The sequence below is a fragment of the Narcine bancroftii genome, chromosome 2, assembly GCF_036971445.1.
Source record: "Narcine bancroftii isolate sNarBan1 chromosome 2, sNarBan1.hap1, whole genome shotgun sequence".
In the NCBI taxonomy this organism is placed as follows: Eukaryota; Metazoa; Chordata; class Chondrichthyes; order Torpediniformes; family Narcinidae; genus Narcine; species Narcine bancroftii.
In genome coordinates, this window is record NC_091470.1 from 113,745,142 (window position 1) to 113,766,336 (window position 21,195).

The 21,195-nt window shown below is 43.8% G+C and overlaps 1 long non-coding RNA gene across 4 annotated transcripts in view; it reads right to left on the reverse strand.

Annotated features, from left to right (window-relative positions):
• The window catches only part of LOC138754162 (uncharacterized), a 27,988-nt gene extending 7,864 nt beyond the window's left edge, over positions 1 to 20,124 (reverse strand). The window contains exons 1-2 of one of the 4 annotated variants that reach the window (XR_011351581.1): positions 20,013 to 20,124; positions 2,820 to 2,961 (exon numbers count right to left, since the gene is read on the reverse strand). This is a non-coding gene — a long non-coding RNA (uncharacterized lncRNA). Of the gene's footprint in view, positions 1 to 2,819; positions 2,962 to 4,755; positions 4,780 to 5,048; positions 5,132 to 8,645; positions 8,749 to 20,012 lie in introns of those variants that run through there. The other 3 variants (XR_011351583.1, XR_011351582.1, XR_011351584.1) reach the window with 3 other exon arrangements.
• Positions 20,125 to 21,195: the final 1,071 nt, after the last annotated feature.

Here is a 21,195-nt window from a genome sequence, read left to right on the forward strand (position 1 = left end):
GCACAATTAGCGTAGCGGTTGGCACAATGCTGGAACAGCGCCAGAAATTGGAGCCGGGGTTCGAATCCTGCTCTGACTGCAAGGAGATTGTACATTCTCCCAGTGCTTGTGTGGGATTCCCTCAGGTCCTCCGGCTTTCTCCCACCCTTCAAAATACATGGAAGTTACGGGTCATTTGGGTGTAATTGGGCGACTCGGGCCCGTGGGCGAGAAGGGCCTGTTGCTGTGCTGTATGTCTAAATTTAAATTTAGTCTCAGTAGATACTGATCCCAGAGAGTGGGTGAGCTAGTAAGGGTTACAGGAGGCAGGGAGAGAGCCTCAAAAAGGCCCAGATGGGTTGGATGCTTACTCAATAAAGGAGATTTTGAGGGAGAAATGCATCTCTTTCCAGGGGTCAGGCACACGGCAGACCATGCTGCCTAGGAGAGGAGATCCACTTTCACAACTCAATTTGTGTAGGGTAGCATGCTAACTCCTGACAGTGTGAAGGGAGCTCGGGTTTTTCGGATAACTTGTACAGAGGAAGAATTATCCCAGCAATCGTTGCATTTATCATAACCTTCTAAGAAAGAAATAAAGCTCCAATAAATAGAAGGCTTTCTCTGTTGCTAGGAATGCTGGGACTTAGTTACCTCCATTAGCATCTCCTCAACCTTCCATCAACCCATGTTCAGATGGATCCCGAAAGTTCACTGATGTTTCTCTGACCCTGAGTGACGCATCATTTCACTATCCCTTGATATCTCTTCTCTGACAGCCCAGCCCACTCGTCCACTGAATTTCACTCTCACCTCAACCCTATCCATCTCCTGATCCTCTCTCAACCTCACTCTGCAATCCAAGGCATAGCTGATTCTTCCTTTAGTGACAACCAGGCTTATTATGTTTTTTTTAATTTAATTTCGAGATGCAGCATGGTAGCAGGCCCTTCTGGCCACACTTACCAAATACACTCATGTGACCAATAAACCCCTACTAACCCTGTAGATCTTTGGAATGTGAGATGAAACCAGTGCACCCGGAGGAAACATAGGGAGAGCGTACAAACTCTTTTCAGACAGCACGGGATTCGAACCCAAGTCGCCGGTGTCGTAATAGTGCCATATTCTTTGATATTCTTTATGATGAAAAAGATCTTTCAGTTCCTTTCATGAAAAATTGTCTGCCATACACTAACCCACAAGCTTCACCTCTCCATATCCCTTGCAGATGTCACTCCTTTCCCATAGTACATCTCACACCATGAGCAAATTTGGATACATCACAACCTGTCTCTGCATCCAAACTATCAATAAGGGTTACAAACTTGCAGGAGACTGAGGGTTTGCAATTGCGCCAGGAATGTCAAAAAGTTCTGGCTGCAAAATATGCATGTTAAACATCAAATAGGACGAACCGGATCACAAGCCTGTGCCACCCAATTGTACCCAATTAACTTACAATCCCTGGTACATTTTGAAAGGTGGGAGGGAACTGGAGCACCCAGATGAAACTCACGTAGACACAGGGAGAATGTACAAACACCTGACAGATAGCACGGGATTCGAACCTGACTGGCGCTGTGATGGCGAAGCGCTAACCATGTTGCCCTATCAAAGTTTTTGTCATTTTAATCACGGCTCATCATATATATAAATCTTCGTCCGCGAAGCCAAGCCAAAGAAAGAAAATCAGAGAAAAGACTTGTTAAAAGTTCAAAGATCAATTGGCGCCTCTTGGATGCTAATTGGAATGTCAGCATTATTTGTAGTGACAAACATTGAAAAACGGGGACTGAGAGATAACTCGTTCTGAGGACAAGAGACAGAGGAACTAAAAATATGGGTGAACAGAGGTAAGGGGTTCAATGCATTGTTAGAGGCAGAGGGAAATCCCATGGAGGGTTCAAAACAGAAAGCAAAGACTGAGAGGCCTGGACCCGCTCAGATCCAAACATGTTTTAATAGTCTTGTCTGCTTGGCAAAGTTCCCTGCTCTGACACTGATACAATCCCTGGGTTCCGGATCATCATCAGACTTTTCCTGTACAATCCGTAGATTTCCTGAGCAAATTTCCTTTGTTTCTTCCTCTGTACCCACAAGAGTGTTAAAAAAAACCCACCCAGCTGAATATGGCCAAAAGAAATGTGGTTACGGTGACTTCACTGAACCACGAGCCCATCATCCGACACACAAAACACAGAGCATTGTTCAGCTGAGGAGCCGACACTTATGGAAGAATTTCTGTTTGTTAATATGGACGCTGGCATCTTTCTGTCTCCATAATGGAAATAAACCCAAGGCAATTTCCAGATCTGAAAAGGGAACTTTCTTGTGTTTAACCAAATAGAACCAGGTACTCACCAGAAAGAGTCAACTGTGCTGCCCGATTCTCCACTGGTAATGTTTGGCAAGTGAAATAATATTTGCAAGCATTGTGTTAGCTGTCTGAAGTTAGTGAGGCTTCCAGAGAAAGAATGCAATATCATGTTGGGAAGAGTATCAGGTTCAATGGGCACAAGTCTGGACATAAGTGTTACAATTATACAGAACTTTAATTAACACACTGGAGACAAACAGGGGAGAATATTAAATGGTATTTGATTACCATATTACTTAAACAACGATGTAGACATTCACATCGGACCCAAGTTGGACTCTGATACCAGGGGCCGCTATACTCTACATGCTCACACACTTGAGTCCACACTCTATAGACAGGGACTTTCTCACACACACACACACACACACACACACGATTCCCTGTACCACCTGGGGCATGGCAAGCACAGATCTATCACAGAACTACGGCACAGTTTCAGTGTGGAGCACACACTTACCTGCAACTCTTCCAGTGATGTCCACAGTAGCGACCTAGCATGGAGTGATATCCGTGGCTTATACCACGAAGCAGAGAGAGGAAAGGTGCTGTGCATTGATGTTATGCACAGGGCTGATCTGGGTGTCTTGTCAATAATGACCCTAGGTGATTTAAATGAGCCAATGGTAAGTTAAGCATTAATGTCCAACCTTGATTGACAGGTGATGTGACTTCCGAATAAGTTTCAGGCAGGGAGGACACATGATCACCCACAATCCACAATATTCCAGACAGAATGAAGGAGGTCACACTTTCCTCCACAATCCACATATAACATTATGCAAGTCACATCGCTCTGCAATCACTGCAAAGATAATCAATCTGGTTTCTAAACAGGAAGTTCTACGTACATGTTATAATTATACTGTATATACAAGGAAAATTTTTTAAAAACAAAAAGATGTATTTTAAATAAAATGATACAAATCAAACGAATCAATATATACACTAGTGCCTTCCGAATGCTGGACAAGGCACATAATCAAATTCAATGACAATGCCTCACCAGCTCCCCCTGACCAAAAAGGTTTGTTGCATTCCCAATGGAGCAGGGTGCTGTGGGAACTTCTCCCCAGTGACAGAGGGGAGGGGAAGTAAAGAAAATTGTCTGGTCACTGACTCGAATGCTTGATTTCTCTGCCTTAGCCGGCAAATGTGTGCACCTTTTGACCAACATCCGCGAGCAAGGTCATCCATGAGGTACAAGAGCCCTCTCTTGGCTTGGCACATTGGCTTCACACTTGGGTGGTCCCTAAGCACAGCACTCAGATGGCTGTTGCCATGCTATCCAGTAATGAGGGAGGGGGAAGGCCAGCAGGTATATATCCAGGTTGAACCCGGAACACACTGTTTTTCAGGGTTGTCGTCTGACACCAGGATTCCGTTCCCACTCACATTCTCTTTAAATGGATGCCACAAGTGCCTGTCTTTAGTGTATTTGACCTGTCACACTGTACTTATAAACAGTAACTGTGAAACAGTGAACTGTAACTCAAATTCCCTGAGTGCACCACAGCTCGGGGTGCAATTAAAAAAAATAGTCCATTACAAAGGCTATATTCAGAAGGTGCATAAAAAAGGATGTGGCTCCTGTTAACCTGGAATGTCTCGTGATATAGTTTCCATTGCAACAGCTGTAGTATGCCTGCTTGAAAATTCTATGCATAATAAGTGACAACAGCTTCTTGCTGGTTAAACAAAATGCTCTGATGACTAGAATCAGTGATGGGATCACAGACATCTGTTTTGATGAGTGTTTCATAAACCCTCACATTGAGACGAGGATGTGGAATGAGCTTCCGGCAGACGTGGTCGAGGCGGGATCATTGGTTACATTTAAGGAAAGACTGGATCGTTACATGGATAGGAGGGGACTAGAGGGGTATGGACCGGGTGCTGGTCAGTGGGACTAGGAGGGTGGGGATTTGCTACGGCATGGACTAATAGGGCCGAACTGGCTTGTTCTGTGCTGTAAGTGGTTATATGGTTATGGTTAACAGGAAGAGAAGTCTTCTCCTGTGGGGAGGGGGTTGGGAGAGCTCAAAATGTAGATTAGTCCGTGGCCACCTCCTGGGGATGAAGGGAGCATCAGGATAGAGGCTGGTCCAGGTTGGAGTGGGAAATGCATGGGAAGATTCACCCCCCACAAGGCTTCCCCCCACAATGCTCCATCCAGAGAGCATAAATGTCTCTGTGAGTCACTGGCAGGGTAACGTCGCCGAACTTTCCCTCAGCCCTATAAACTTGAGTGGGTGCTCCCCACTCCGTGTATTCCTATCCTGCCAGGAGGATAATGGCTTCCCGGACATTTTTCCCAATCACTATCCCCATGAGGGGCAAGACCACCCCTCTGGGAGAGTGGTGGTGACTAAATAGCCCACCAAGGCAACAGTTACCTTCATGCCCCCATGATCAGTGCCCACTACCTAACAACCTGTGTTCCCATGACAACAGTGCACCATTGTGGCTGGCCATGTAGCCCCCCCCCCCACCCTTGTCCCACAGCCATGGCAGCACCATGGCTAGGTGTTCACCCGGTCGTTGGTGTTATTGGTCTCACATCCTCCTTGGCAGAGTAGTCATAGGTCCCCATTATCTCACAATCACCACATACATATTTACCCAGGGTCCCTCCATTTTAGGCTACCTTCCCATTTTGGAAGGTCGGCAAGTTTCCCTTGTGGCATACCTGCAACCGCATGGTCACTAGTTGGGCTTGCAAGGGCTCGGGCACAGAGCAGGAGGACACGTGTTACAAGACTCAGATTCCTCGTGATCATCGCCATCCGTCCAAACACACCCACCCCCTCAATTACATGTCAATCCCCTACCCCCACTGGACAATGGGTTGGGCTTTGCCTGGGTCAAGCTGCCAGTCAGACCAGCAAACTGCTTGTAGCTGCTGCATTTCAATCAGCTTGGAAGCTGCCTCCATGACTTTCATTTCCAGGTTGGTCGCTCACCCTTGGGCAGTCTGCTCTGCTTCCTTTAGTGACAACAGTGCCTGCTGCAGGGATTCCATCTCCCTATCTTTCTGGGTGCCCTGATTACTTAAATTGGACGTGATACCCTGCTGGTGCCGAAGTAGGGATATCAGGAGCCATAGGGTTCCTCCACAACTCCCTCAGTATTTGGTGCCCCATCATCTCTCCATGGGGGTCCAGGCTCTCAGCCCAGTCAACTTGCGTGATGTGGCTTATCAGCCACGTTGTCAAATAGCTGACAGTCTGCCCGGGGATTTTATATTCCGATCCCAGGGTTCCTTTACTGGTTGTGGGTCACCTCCTGCTGCCCCCGTTGGTGAGCAGATACATGATCACACATGCACCCAACGGGACACACACACACACAGACACACACACACAGACACACACACACACACACACACACACACACCTGTTAGCATGATCTCCCACATAGTTAGTACTCCACACGTGTCCAGCCAAAACTCTTTGAACCCTGCTCGCAACGTTAATTGCCGAGTTGGGAAGAGTATCAGATTCGGTGGGTTCATAGAGAGACGAGTCTGGACACAAGCGTTACAATCACACGCAACTTTAATTATCACATGGGAGACAAATGGGTGAACATTAAGCGGTACTCGATCACTATTTTACTTAAACAACAATATAGATATTCACACCTAGATTGGATACCAGAGGCTGTCTATTCTCCAACATTCATACACTTGAGTACACACTCTACAGGACTTTCACACACACATCCAGTTCCCTTACTTACAGGATTGTGGCTCTCTGCAAGTACTGATCTATCACAATACAGGCAGTCCCCAGGTTACAAACCAGTTCCATTCCTAAGTCTGTCTTTACGTCGAATTTGTAGGTGAATTGGAACATACCCTTCTTATTTAGCAATTTTTGCATTAGTTAGTCAAATGTTTATAGTATATATTTTACCTTTCTATGCAAAAAAAAGAAAAAAGATTAAAATTTAACACTTATTCTTGCTCCATCAATGCCTTTCATACGAGAAGGGACTTTCATGAGGTAACATTATGCGCATGTGCGAATTGGGAGAACAGTCAGTTCGTAAGTACAAGTTGCCCATAAGTCAGACATTTGCAAGGTGGGTATGACCTGTACTATGGCTCAGCTCCAGTGATGTCCACAGTTTTGACCTGGTGTGGAGCAATGTCTGGGCTTGGACCATGAGGCAGAGAGAGAAAATGTGCTATGCATTGGTGTTATAAATAGTGCTGATCTGGGCATCCAGTTTATCATGACCCTAGGTATTTTAAATTAGCCAATGGCAAGGTGTGAACTAATGGGTGGCTGGAGTCCAACCTTGATTGACAGGCAATGTGGCTTCCGAATAGGTTTCAGACAGGGAGAACATGTGACCACCCGCAATACACACATTCCAGACAGGCAGGGAGGTCCTGTTTCCTCCACAATCCACATGTAACATGCAGAAGCCCCATCCTGTTCTGTTTCACTGGTGTGGCTGAACCAAGGTTTTATACAGCAACATGACATCCCAATGTTTATACTCAGTGCCCCGACTGATGAAGGCAAGCATGCTACGTGCCTGCTTTACCCACCAATGTACCAATTTGCCACTTTCATGGGTCTATGCTCCCCAGGATCCCCCTGTGCATCAGAGCTCCTGAAGGATGCCACCAGTTACTACACACTTTCCCCTTGTTTCCATCTCCCAAGTTCAGCACTTTACAGTTTTCCTCATTATCTGCTGTTTCTCTGCCCAATTCTGTAATGGATCTAAACCCTGCTGTATCCTTCACCAATACTTCATTATCTGAAAACCTACTGCAAATATACTAATCAGCCTATCCACATTTTCATCCAAATATATAAAACAAGAGAGAGAAAACAAGAGAATGAGAGAGAAAATGAAAGAGAAACACAAGAGAATGAGAGAAAGTGAAAGAGAGAAACTTGAGAATGAGAGAGACAGAGAGAGAGAAAACAAAGGAGAATGAGAGAGAACTGGGTGGACGCCCCTGCCTATCACACTGGTGGTCAGGGTCAACTGCATCAAAATGAATGTGTTGCCAAGATCCCAATATATTTTCCAAACATTGCCTGTGCTGTTGTCCCAGGGTTTCTTCAAACAGTTATCACATATGGTTTCTTTGGAATCGTAAAGGACCAAGGGTCTCTATGCAAAAATTAACATGGGACTATAGTCTAGGCGGATTGAGATTGCCAGACTTCAAAAAATATTATTAGGCGGCTCAGTCAAGATACATCGCCTCCTTTTTTCAGGGAGGAGATGTACCATCTTGGGCACAAATTGATCTGCTCCTGATGGGCGAGAAGATAGCAGAGGGTTTTGTTTATAAATGGGACGTTAAATTGTTGACAGGGAAGAGTGAAGCCCCATATTAAAACAAGTGATTAGTATCTGGGCCAAAATTAACCAGTATTTGGATATTAAGATGGGGCTGTCACCAAAAACACCCTTGATTCCGAATAAATTAATACAGTGGGTAACAAGATTTTGGACATCTGGCTCCATAATGAAGTCAGATGTATAGAGGACTGTTACGAGAAAGGGCAATTAATGTTGTTTGAACAGTTCAAAAATAAATATGATTTACCAAATAAAACATTTCACTGCTATCTTCAAATAAGGTCTTTTCTACAGGACGTATTAGGTCCAGGTATGGTCCTGCCTCGTTGCAATAGCATAGAGGCCCTGATTCGAAGGAGGATCAGCAAGAAATTTATTTCAGCAATGTATTTATTACCTGTTCCAGTCAGAGGGACCCAAACCAGGCCTTCATAGGTCAAGAGAAAGATGGGAGTCGGACTTGGGTATTACAATTGATGAGAGCTGCTGGTCCGACCTGTGCCGGGAAAGTATGACCACTGTCATTAATGCAAGGTACAGGCTGGTCCAGTATAACTTTTTGCACCATTTGTACATAACACCACAGAAAATCCATAGATCAAAACCAGAACTCCCGGATCAATGCTTTAGGTGTGGTGTTGCAACCAGGACATTCATGCATGCAACCTGGTCGTGTGCCAAGGTAAGGCCCTTTTGGGTAGATCTAGACCAAATCCTGGAGAAAATTATAGGTAAACAGTTCCCTCAGGACCCGGAGTTGTTCCTGTTGGGAAGTATATTGGACATAAGGCTTACAATGAAGCTGTCCAAATTTCAAACCCAATTTGTGTTAATCGTATTGGTGGTGGCCAGGAAGTGCATTGAGGTGACTTGGAAGTCTGACTCTATTCTTAGTATCGAGTGATGGAACAAGGAAATGCAAAGTTGTGTTCTCCTGGAGAAATTAACTTACAATCTGAGAATCAAGTACAGCACCTTTCGGAAAATTTGGCAGCCATACATGCACTATGTAGGTGCATGGAAGCGATTGTTCTACTGTTCCCTGCTGCGGCTCCCTCTCTCTCACACTGATCCCGATCAAGTCAAGTCAAGAATGACACCGACCCGGAAGCCATCTGTTGAGCCGTGATAGTCACCGTTTCTGTTTTTTCATTTCTTTTTTATTATTGATATTCTTATTCATTTCCTTAATGTTAATGTGTGTTATTTTTATTGACAGTGTAGTATGAATGAATCATTTAGTTTTATAGATGGGGGGAGGGGGTGGGTAATCATGTGGGCTTATATATACAGTCATAGAGAAAAGGAGTATGTATACGTGTATACGAGATTGTGAACTGTCATCGTTGGCAGGAAGCAGTATATGACTGTACAGGCCTGTGTGAAAAATTATAAATAAAATATTTTAAAAAAAAGAGAACAAGAGAGAGAGAGAGTGCACGAGAACTAGCGGTGAGGTGTGGTGAGTGAGAGGAGTGGCTTTGCGGGTCGAGCCTGGAGCCAACATGGAGAGCTCATCAACAGGGAGAGAGGGGACCAGACCAGAGCCAGAACGGTCGCAGGACTGGAGAGATGGTCATGCCGGATTCCCATTTTGAACTAAATGCTTCCATTCTTACAGTTCATCTTGCTCCCGTTTTCTGTGGATCCAGTGCGTTACCAGGGTATGACATTTTGTGAGCCGCCTGTGTGGTATGTGCCACTAAACTTTTCACTTTGCCTCTGTACACAGGACACCATTCAATCCAATTCCATGACGACCACACCCCTGCTCTCTGCATTCTTCACCAGCCTGACAAGACTCTGGGATCACATGGGTGGCGTGGGCTAGAAGAGCCATGCTGTATTGTCTAAATGAAATGTAGAACAATTAAATCTTCCTGCTCTTCCCATCCCCGAGTTTAATCATTCACCTTCAAGCAACTATTTCTTCATCCATTGTGATCCTACGGTCTAGCATTCCCACATAGCCATCTCCATCTCAGCATCACTCCCTTCTCCTTTAAGATACTCCTTAAAGTCTACCTTGTTGGTTAAACATTTATTTTCAGACATACAGCTTAGTAACAGGCCCTTTTGGCCCACCAGCCCTTACCACCCAATCACACCTAATTAATCCTGGTACGTTTTGAACGGTGGGAGAAAACTAGAGCATCTGGTGGAAACCCATGCAGTCACAGGGAAAACTTACAAACTCGTTACAGACAGCACCAGATTCAAACCCCAATCGCTGGCACTATAATTGCATCACGCTAACCGCTAAGCTAATCGTGCTGGCCATTTATCATTTGGCTTAGTTTATCCTTAACGATTGGCATCATATTTTGTATGATTACAGAAACAACAGGTTAGAAGGTGACATGACAGCCATTGGCCTCGTCAGCAACAACGATAAGTTGCACTATAGTGAGGAGGTGGAAAATTTTGTGAAATAGTGTGAGAGAATAACAATCTGAGTCTCAACACGAACAAGATGAAGGAAATGGTCATGGACTCCAGGACGACCATTCTCCACTACACGTCAACATCTCTATAGTGGGAAGAGTGAAGAGCTCCAAGTTCTTTGGCCGGCTGCATCACACTGGGGTACGGTTGCTGCAGAGAAATGGATTGGAGGCCAACCCACTGCACTCTCTCTCTCCCCATCGATGTGATCTACCGGGATCGTTGTCTGAAGAGCGTGCGCAAAATCATCGAGGACCCCTTCCATCCCATACTGAGCATCTTTCAGTTGCTCCCATCGGGGAAGGGATAGAGGAGGATCAGAGCCAGCACCACCAGGCTGAGGAACAGCTTCTTCCCACGGGCAGTGAGGATGCTGAACAACCAAAGGAACTGCTCACATTGACCCTCCAAGACTCATATACCTTATTTACGAAACAATGCTTATCTATCTATTTATTTTTATATGTGAATACTTGTCCTGCATGTGTATTGTTTGTCTGTACGTGTTACGTCTGGTTATGTGTCTGCATGTTTTGCACTGAGGACCAGAGAATGCTGCTTCATCAGTTTGTACTTGTACAATCAGATGACCATAAACTTGACTCAATTACAGGAGAAAAAAAACCATCTGCTGGAGCAACTCAGCAGGTCAAGAAGCATCATGGGAGAAAAAGAGGTTAGAGCCCTACATCGAGACTGAGGGTGCAGAGGGGAGATCGGGTGGGAGGGCTTGGACAGAGGCCAATGGGACATTGGTAAACCAGGGAGGGGTGCAGCATGAGAGACAGATGGGGAGGTGAAGGCAGATGATCGGGCAGGTAGCAGACAGACATCTGCAGATGCCTATGTGATGTTCATCTGTGTACACTCTGGGAAGTGCTTCAAGGCGTCTAGCTATGCCACATCCTTGAACATTGATCTCTGGAACAGGAGGGATGTGTTCAACCTATCACCCCTGATCTGATGCCAGTCAGGTTACAGTTGAGCTGCAATCCATTTAACCGAGAGCTGTAGGAATACCGCTGGCTGAGTGCCTTTCCTACTTACTCAGAAACATCAACAGGGTCTTGCGCACAAGTAGTTCGAAATACCTGTGAAGCTTTTGCAATGCCTGCTGAAGAGATGCTTGGCTAAGTGTTTGTACTGAAACTGGGAAGTTCCCCGATGAACCAACCTCACTGGAGGCCCTAATGCTCGGTGCTGGGAGACCTTGAGGAGTGGGAAAAGAACAAAGATTTTCTTTCCCGGGACCAGAAAGCTCTTGGGCTGAATTGAACTGAGTGATCTCCACACTGCCGACCTTCTCGGGTATCCAGAGGCCACTGGCATCACGAGAGGGGTGCAGGGGGTGCAGACCACACCGGAGGACACCATCAGAGGGGGTGACACCAAAATGACTGTCTATAAAATTTCTGTGCAGTGTTTCAGCAGAAATGTATTATTTATTATAAAAATATACCCGCAGCTCGTTATAACAACAAAAACATTTTTCGTAAGCCCAGCTTACATGTATCAATATACCTACAAGGCTAAAACTCGATGCTGATTTACTTTTTGAACCTCCAGTTAGTGCTGTCATTATTACGCAATGACAACAATGCCTCGAATCACGTGGTTTCGTCCGCACGCGCTACAAGCAAGCGCTGTTGTTTTTGTTGCTGCTGGGGTTTTTACAGTCGCTGCTTTTGTCAAATTTTCTGGTATTTTAGCTACAATGTTGTAGTTGTTAGTATTTGTGAATCGATATCAATAACTTTTTTGAGAATGAAGTAGTAACTAAAGGAAAAGAAGGAGAAAATATCAAAAAAGAGTTCCGCTCGGTTACTAATAATGTAATTCAGTGTTTTCTGACCAAATTTTCACTTTAACCACATGAAACTATGTAAATGTAATACACTAAGGCTCTGTGTATGATATTGTAATTTAAATTTTGCTGCTTGTTTATCTCACTACTATTGCTGTTACATTCAGTGGTCTTTGGGAATTATGACTTATGAGTAAAATTAGCAAAAAAAATTACTAAAGATTCTGTATAGTCTGGTACAGGAGGAGGTCCATGGGTGAGTGGAGTGGGGGGGGGAGGGGAAACACTATGAGTTACCACACTGGGTGACATCAACCTGAGCGACACCTTTGCTAGAGGCCTCACTTGGGTCGGAGCAAGGACTCAGTGGCACTTTAAGGAAGTTTCCCCAGCAAGGTTTCTCTGGAAAGGAGGGAAGAAAATCAGTAAAGGAAACAAAAATTCTCTTTATTAAAGTTTAAAGTGATGGTTTTCAGCAAGAAAACAGCAGGAAGCAAACATCTCCTAGAGGCTATTTCACAGTCAAGACAAAATCCACATTTACTCAGGTTTGGACATTCCAAGGTCAAATTCCTTTGCAGCAAAAGAAATTGCATGCAGCAGATTTGGCCTTGGAGACTGTGCAGTGCCAATTAAAAATCTCCTTATTGATTCAAAATGTTGGCCTGTTCAACAATTCCAGCTTCATTCGCCTCGCTGTATGCTTTCTTGGCCACAAGGTGGAGCCAGCGAGCCAACTCCCCATTCACCGAAACCCCTCAACTCCTTCCTTATATTGATGGGTGGGAGCAGGGATAGGAACGCCTTGGAACTCTCTGGGTCGCCTGGCAAAGTTGAGGGAGTTTCCTGGGAACTTTGAGGAGAATTCCAGTTCACTGGAGGATGGGGAGAGGGGAGGGGTGGCAGAGGGAGTTTACAAAGTGTTGGAGAGAAATTGGTTGGGCAATGGTTAGGATAGTGGTTAGTGCAACACCGTTAGAGTGCCAGTGACCGGGGGTTCAAATCCCACTCTGTCTGTAAGGAGTGTGTATATTCTCCCCGTGTTTGCGTGGGTTTCCTCCCTCCCTTCAAGACATTCCAGGGGATGTAAATCATTTGGGTGCAATTGGGTGATCCAGGCTCATTTGGTGGAAGGTCCTGTTATCGTGCTGTATGTCTACATTTAAAATTTAAAATAAATAATCCCAGGACAGGACTTCAACAGAAAGTGGAATTCAGCCCATGATCAATGTGATGCTCTAGTATGTCGCCAGTAGGTGGAAGAAGGAAGCAGGCACAGACTCCTCTTGGGAAACCTCTTCTTTATCAGTCCCCTACCTACATCTCTCCGGAACCCTCCCCTCCCCCAGTCCCCTACCTACACCTCTCCAGAACCCTCCTCTCCCCCAGTCCCCTACCTACACCTCTCCAGAACCCTCCTCTCCCTCAGCCCCTACATAAACCTCTCCAGAGCCATTGTCTTTCCAACCTCAACAGGCAATAGAATATAAGAGCATGTGATGTTGAGACTTTATATATGTTCTCCCAGTGTCTGTGTGGGTTTCCTCTGGGTGCTCCAGTTTCCTCCCACTCTTCAAAACGTACCAGATATAATCGGATGTAATTGGGCGCTTGTGGGCCGAAAGGGCCTGTTACTGTGCTGTATGTCTACATTTAAATTTAAAACGTTTTGCTTGTTGGTCTGAACTCCTCATCCTCCCATTCTTCCACCTTTCTCTTTCAGTCTTAGATGTGTAGAGGATGCTAAGAGGGTGCAGGGTGACTTGGACAAGTTAGGTGAGTGGGCCAAGACATGGCAGATGCAATATAATGTGGATCAATATGAGGTCTGTAAGGAGTTTGTATGTTCTCCTCGTGTCTGGGTGGGTTTTCCCCAGAGTCTCCAATTTCCTCCAACCCTTCAAAACGTATCGGGGGTTGTCAGTCAGTTGGGTGTAATTGGGCGGCACGGGCTCGTGGGCCGGAAGGGCCTGCAACCATGTCTAAATTTAAATTTAATTTGAAAAAAAAAATTGGAGGTGGGCGGGGTGTTGTGGTGGAATGAGCTGCCAATTACAGTGATGAATGGGGGCTCAATTTTAACATTTAAGAAAAATTAGGACAGATTCGTGGATGGGAGGGGAATGAAGGGATATGATCCAGATACAGATCAATGGGACGAGGCAAAATAATGGGTTGGAACACACTAGATGGGCCATAGGGCCTGTTTCTGTGCTGCAGTTGTTCCATGGTTCTTCACTGGAATTCAATGCACCAATGGTTTAATTTTGAGACTTTGCTCACAAGGTTAGAATGTTGAACCACCAAGTACATATGGCAAAAAGAATGCCAATTTAGTCACACTGTTTATTGCTTTCTTCGAAAGATATCAGAGTTCATCACTGGAGTTTTTGATCCCAATCTACCCCAGGAGATCAGCCCACCTCCATATCATTGATGGTGGTTTCACTAAAAATTTGCAATGTTCAGCATTCCCTGGACATTTTTCCCCAAACAAAGCTCCGAGACACTGCCAAATAATTAGCGCAATCCTTAGACAAACATCACTGGAGTGAACCATGCAATCCCCCAGAAAAAGACTGAGATTGAGTGTAGGAGTAGAAGCCCATTCAAGAGCCAAGTGAACTCAGGATTAACATAATGAACTCCCACACAGCAGATGTTTCATGGTTTTGTTTACATCAGAAACCATCTCCAGCATTGGACCACACCAAAGCCTATGACTAAATTATCCAAGTTTGCAAATTGACCAAGCAAATAATTGCCGACCTGAATCTTATTTAAAAGCAAAAAAAAAGCTATCAGATTGAACAAGTCAGAGCCCTCGCTGCAGCTGTCCACCTTTGCACTATATCTGTAAATTCCATCTTTTCATAAACAAATCCAACATTTTCTTAAGTGGAACTGTGATACCTCTTTTAACGTACATACAACTGACTTATTCCACAATTATATCCACTAAACAAATTCCACTGTGCTTAGCTTGCAACTTTTAACTCGTGTTCTTAGTATTTGAATCCTTGGCCATTGTGCATAATTTGCCCAGATCAACTCCTTAAAAATCTTGAAAGCTTCAATTAGAAGATTTACCTAAAGGGAATGTGGATAATCTTCTCAAAACTAGTTGGATTTTTCCCAGAATGCCTGCAAAAGACAATGACGGAGTCTATCCAATTAGATAATGTGAGTTATGGGCAGAAATCCATATATGGTCAGATTAAACCCGACCACAACACATGCACATGAAATGGAAACAGAAGAGAAATGTGAAACCATCCTTTTACCAATGGAAACTGAGCTTGCATTCCCAAAAGATAGCAGAGGATCTTCATATTAAATTTCTTCCTCTTGCTGTTTAACCTGTTACCATTAAAATGGGTGAGTTAATATGTGTGAAAACACAACACAAATGCTGGGGAAACTCAGCAGGTCAAACAGTATACTTTATGTAGCAAAGATAAAGATACAGAACCACTGTTTCGGGCTTGAGCCCTTCTTCAAGGTAATATGCTGAGTTAATATGTGCGCTGAGCATGAACAAATTCCAGCCTCTTTTTATAAATCTTTTCTAGCGAGTTACCCTTCTGATGTCAGTCCTGTGTAATTGCTCAATAAAAGGAGGTGTAGGGCGCTCCTTCCGTCCGATAGCCCACAGGTCACCCTTGGGCAAGGTGTAGAATCTGCTTAGCCCCCCCAATCAAGGTCACGTGAACCCATGGATTGCAGATTGTGAATGGTTTTTACAAGCAGATTCGATAAATTGGAATTTATGGTTGTAAAACTAAAAATGCTGGGCAGATGAATCAGTGGCCAGGGTTATCCGTCCAGTTCGGTCACTGCAACTGAAGGAGGCAACAGGAAACTACTTCAGTATAATTATACCCTGTATAATTATGAACTCGACATAAACTACGGTCTCAGCTCAAAGATGGAGCCTTCACTGAAGGCCACGACTACAATTCGGAGGGTCAGAGATCGTGATGGATGGAGAAACACAATCGCCCACGCCGAACGGCAAGGCATCTGAATGAATCCTTCAGGCATTACCTTTATCCAGTGAAACACCAGTCACCATGTTGTCTTGTGTGTAATACACTCCAGCCTATGTAAACCAATGCACCTTCAACTTTGACCTGTGTGTCTGCTGGTTCATTTGTAACATGCTCTAAGCTGCCCGTTATATCTCTGAAATGCACTCAGATCTGTAATGTGAAATGTACTCCACTCGCCTGTGTTTTCTTTGGCAAAACCGATCTGTTGTGCAATATGTTCGAGACCATCATTCTCAACGGGGGCCATGGGCCTTCCCCTGGGGCCCATAGCCCATTTAAGGGGTGAGGGCACAGAATGAAATCATAAAATAGATTTTTATACTTGAATGGTGAGAGATTGCAGAAGGACTTGAGAGTATTTGTGCATGAATCCCTAAAGGTTGGTTTGCAGGTGCAGCAGGCTATCAAGAAGGCAAATGGAATTTTAGCCTTCTTTGCTAGAGGGATTGAATTTAGGAGCAGGGAGGTAATGCTGCAACTGTACAAGGTATTAATGTGGTGCACTGTTAGCCAGAATCAGACACACACAAAGATAAAGACTGTACAACAGGCTTTAATCCACAAAGACTTCCACAGAGCCAGGCTGGTTGTGGCTGCAGCAACTCAGTGTGAGGCCTCGGGAGGCCGGGCGCAGGCTTATATCCTGGAGGGTGATTGACACCCAACCGGGTGGGGCTTGATCCATTCAGGCTGACTGATTGACAGCCAACCAGGCATTGTCCTGTCCCCTTACACTCCTGCAGGTACAGAGGTTATCCCTTGCAGTAGGCTGGTGGTGTACCACCACAATTGGTGAGACCCCATCTGGGGTAATGTGTGCAGTTCTGGTCTCTTTACTTGAGGAAGGATATACTGGCTTTGGAGGCAGTGCATAGGGGGTTCATCCCTATGAAGGAGTTATCCTACAAGGAGGGATTGAGTTGTCTGGGACTGTACTCACTGGAATTTAGAGGAATGAGAGGGGATATTTTAGAAATGCATAAAATTATGAAAGGATAAATAAGATGGAGGTAGGTAAGTTGCTTGCATTGGTGGGGGCAGACTAGAACTAGAGGACATAGCCTCCAGATTCAGGGTAGCAGAATTAGGACAGAGATAGAGTGGTGAATCAGTGGAATTATCTGCCCATTGAAGCAGTGGCGGTGACCTCAGTAAATATATTTAAGCAAGGTTGGATAGGTTTTTACAAAATAAGGGAATTAAGGGATATGGAGAAAAGACAGGTAGGTGGAGATGAGCCGATCATCAGATCAGCCATTGACGGGCTGATGGCCGACTCCTGTCCCCATTAAAATTTTGTAGTCGGTGGGGGAGAAGTCCAGAAGAAACCAAACCTTGACTGCTTTACAGGGAAGGGGGCCCATAAATCTTGGAGCGGTGCCTTAAGTCACCCATAGCCCAAAAAAAACCTTTGAGAATGCTATTGTGATCAACTAAAGACTCTGTGACCTGGTGAATGTGTTACTCCCACTCAGGAATATTTTCCTGTGCTTAAGAATATTCTGGTATGTTTAAGTAAAAACTTTAAAAGCTTACAGAAAAAACACTGAAATGCTGACAATTTGCGGCAGGTCAGTCAGTGAATGAGGAGAGGCTAGGAGGAACATAGCATTGGAAACTGCAGAATTTAAATAAGGGTGGAAGGAATGTAGATTTGGGAGAGGGTAAGATATTTTCAAGGGCGGACAGCCAACCAAGTGTTGCTAAGATTTTTTTTAAAAAGCGAGTTAGAAATGAGTTCTGGAAGTGAAAGCGAAGATGGATCAGCTGTCACTTTGGATGGTATTTGGTCAATTGTGTCTGTCCTGGGAGAGTCTGTCCTCCAAACTGGGAGCAGCTCTCAATATCAGACATACTTTGTAGAGAGTTGAGAGTAATTGGGTGGAAAGGAAGTTTTTAGCAAGAAAGAGGAAACTGGGTTTCTCAGAGGCAGTTTTATATCCTACATGCACAATGATGTATGACTTCTGCTACATATTGGCCAAGTTTTCCAATTACTGCATTAAAAGTGATTTAATAACTAAGAATTGGGAGAATTCAGGGAGAACAGAAATATGAGGCCACGACAAGAGAGGAAATATGAGTGCCTTAACAAACGAAACACACACGGGAAGAGAGTGGGCATTGCAGGATATAAATAGGACACTCGGGAATGCTGGATTCCAAAAGGTTGATGTCAACAAAACTCAGCGCATGCAGGTGTGTGTGTGTGTGTGGTACTGTAGACCGGCACTGGGCTTCACTACAAGCAGTTTGACATTGCTGGAGAAAAAGACGATGGCAAACGTCAATGGTAATTAGAACCAAGTTACAATGGACCTTCTTAATGGGGATCTGCCAGTAACAGTGATGGGATGTGAAGGTTAGTTTTGCGGTTGGATTGCACCAGGTTCAGATCAGTTTGTTTTCTCTCTCCCTCCCTCCCTCCCTTTGCCCAGTCTCTTTACTTCCTCTGACCCCTGCTGGGATACTGATCTCCAGTCCCCCGCTGGAGCAGCCATAAACCTGGACCACGCATGCTACGAATTAGCAGGCATATTAACCTGCAGTTACGTTACTGATCCAAAAAATTTGGAGGCGAAAATTAATAACCCAAAACCGTGAGCTCCAATCCCACGTCAGCCAAGGTATTTAAATTCAGTTGATTAAATAAATATGGAAAATATAAAGTTGTTTTATTGGCTGTGGAACCAACAAATTGCCCAGAAAATCTTAAGGGAAGGAATTGGGAGCAGGAGTAGGTCATTGAGCTTCATCTGCCATTTAAGGAAGGAAATCCTCTGCCTATTAATGAATCCACACCCATAGAAATGTGATCCAACCTTAAATGTCATATGGAATGATATTCAGATATCTCAGGTTAACAGGGAATAGATAATAAAATGGGGCAGATCACTCAGGATCAATGTGACTTTGTGTTTGGACACAACAATGGCAAGTCCTAGAACATCAACCATGTTGTATGTCCCCTTGTGAATGCCTGGGGGATCTGCCAACATTCCCCAGACTACTCAAAAGAGTCAATCCCTTCAGCTAAGATGTGCCTTGGGTACACCTTAATGATAGAGAGGAGACAACCTGCTGGAACCTTCAATGTTAGGTCAAACATGGGCAAGGAAATATAATAGGGAGATGCCACACAGAAACAGGCCATCCGAATCACTGAATGTGACCACCCAATCACACTCATCCAACATAAATCCAATATATTTTTTAATTCACCCTACATTCCCATCAAATCCTCCCCTCCCCTGGATTTTACACACATTCATTGGCAAAACTCTCACAACCATTGAGAACATCTACATGGAACGTGCATTAATTATCAAGGATCCACGCCACCCAGCACATGCTCTGTTCTACCATAAGGAAAGAGGTACAGATGCCACAAGACTCGCACCACCAGGTTCAGGAATAGCTGCTACCCCTCCACCAATGGACAACAACATATACATTCAGAGACTCATCAAAGGACTCATATTTTGCTCTTTATTTATTACTGCATATTTATACATCTGCATTTGCAGTCAGTTTAGTTACAGTTCTTTCTTTAAGTACAGTTTACAGTTACCAATAGGGAGATTAATAAACCGGCGCACAGGTAAAAGAATCTCGGGGATATATGTGATGACATGTTTGTACTCTGACAATGAACTTTGAACAAAATTGGATGGAAGTCCATTAAACAATTGACCCAAATGGGATGTGGGAGGAATTCGGAACACCTGGAAGAAGATTAGTGATTTCACTCATCATTCCTGCTGGAGTTGACTAACCTATGGGCCTCTTTTTTTGGAATGTGGCTCCATATTTTTTATTTGAAAACTCGCCTACCATTTATGGTTCCATCAGACCTTAGGGAGTCATGTTCCATTTTGTGATGGTTAACTGAAAAATCCTGTGCTAAGAATGTTGACAATCGTTGGGCTATAACCCTTTTTTTTCCCCACTCACATTCCACCTAAGTAGTCATTTAGTAACCGCAGAGTACCTGAGGTATCTTACAAAAAAAAGGTACCTGGGTTTGTTCTGGAGAGGTCCTTCTGTGTCTCCAAACCCACCGCATCCACATTGGGTAATAATCAGGCACGTGGTCAAGGTGCAACTTCCTCAAAGAATCTGTGGCAGGAACAGTTGGTTAAATTTTTTTAAATTTTTTTAAATTGAATTTTATATGTATATACACATCCAACAAAATGTGCAAGAACAAGAAAAATATACTGTACAGGTACAAAGTAATTACAATGTATCCTAGAATAAAAATGAGCATGAGCATTGCAACTAATGATAAAGACGGACAGAATTCAATATTATATCTCTTGTTCCTGCAGAAAAAAAAGAACAAAAGAAAAAAGACTGACTAATTTATCCTAAATCTACAGCCCCTAAACTAAAAAGAAAAAGCTTCTGGGACACCTTAAACCACCAAAAGGGTAACAGTAAATGTACATTGGTGAATTGTCTTGTATGTAAATAAATAAGAGATTATAAACATTTCGTATGTTATATACAAAATAGTAAACCACTGTATTATTCATTAAATATTAAAATAGTCCATAAAAATATGCCACATTTTATCAAACCTAACTTCAGTTTTCAAAACATTACATTTAATCTTCTCAAGGTTCAAGCTTGATAAGGTTTGGGACATCCATTGTGTATAACTGGGAGGAATAGAGCCTTTCCATCTTAGCAAAATAGATGTTCTAACCATTGAAGTAGCAAAAGCTATTACATGGCTATCCGACACCGATAATCTATCTTCTCTATCACTACACCAAATAAAACTGTAATGGGATGAGGTTGAAAAGTATCTGCAAAAATACAGGGGAAATTCATTAAACATGTCCTTCCAATAGTGATCTAATGCTGAACAGGACCAAAACAAATGAAATAAGGAAGCAATCCCATTACAACATCTGTCACATACAGTGTTGATAGGAGAAAAATCTTAGCTTATTTATCTTTGGATAAATGTGCTCTATGTACTATCTTGAATTGAATAAGTGAATGATGTGCACAAATTGAAGAGGAATGGGTCAATTTTATACATGGTCCATATATCCTTGGAAAGAATAGTTTATAAGTTGCTCTCCCAAGCATTCTTAGTTTTATTCATAGAAATGCAACATATTTTAGAAATTAATCCATAAGTGAATATTTTAAATGAGGATTTAACCCAAAAAAAAGTCAATACAACT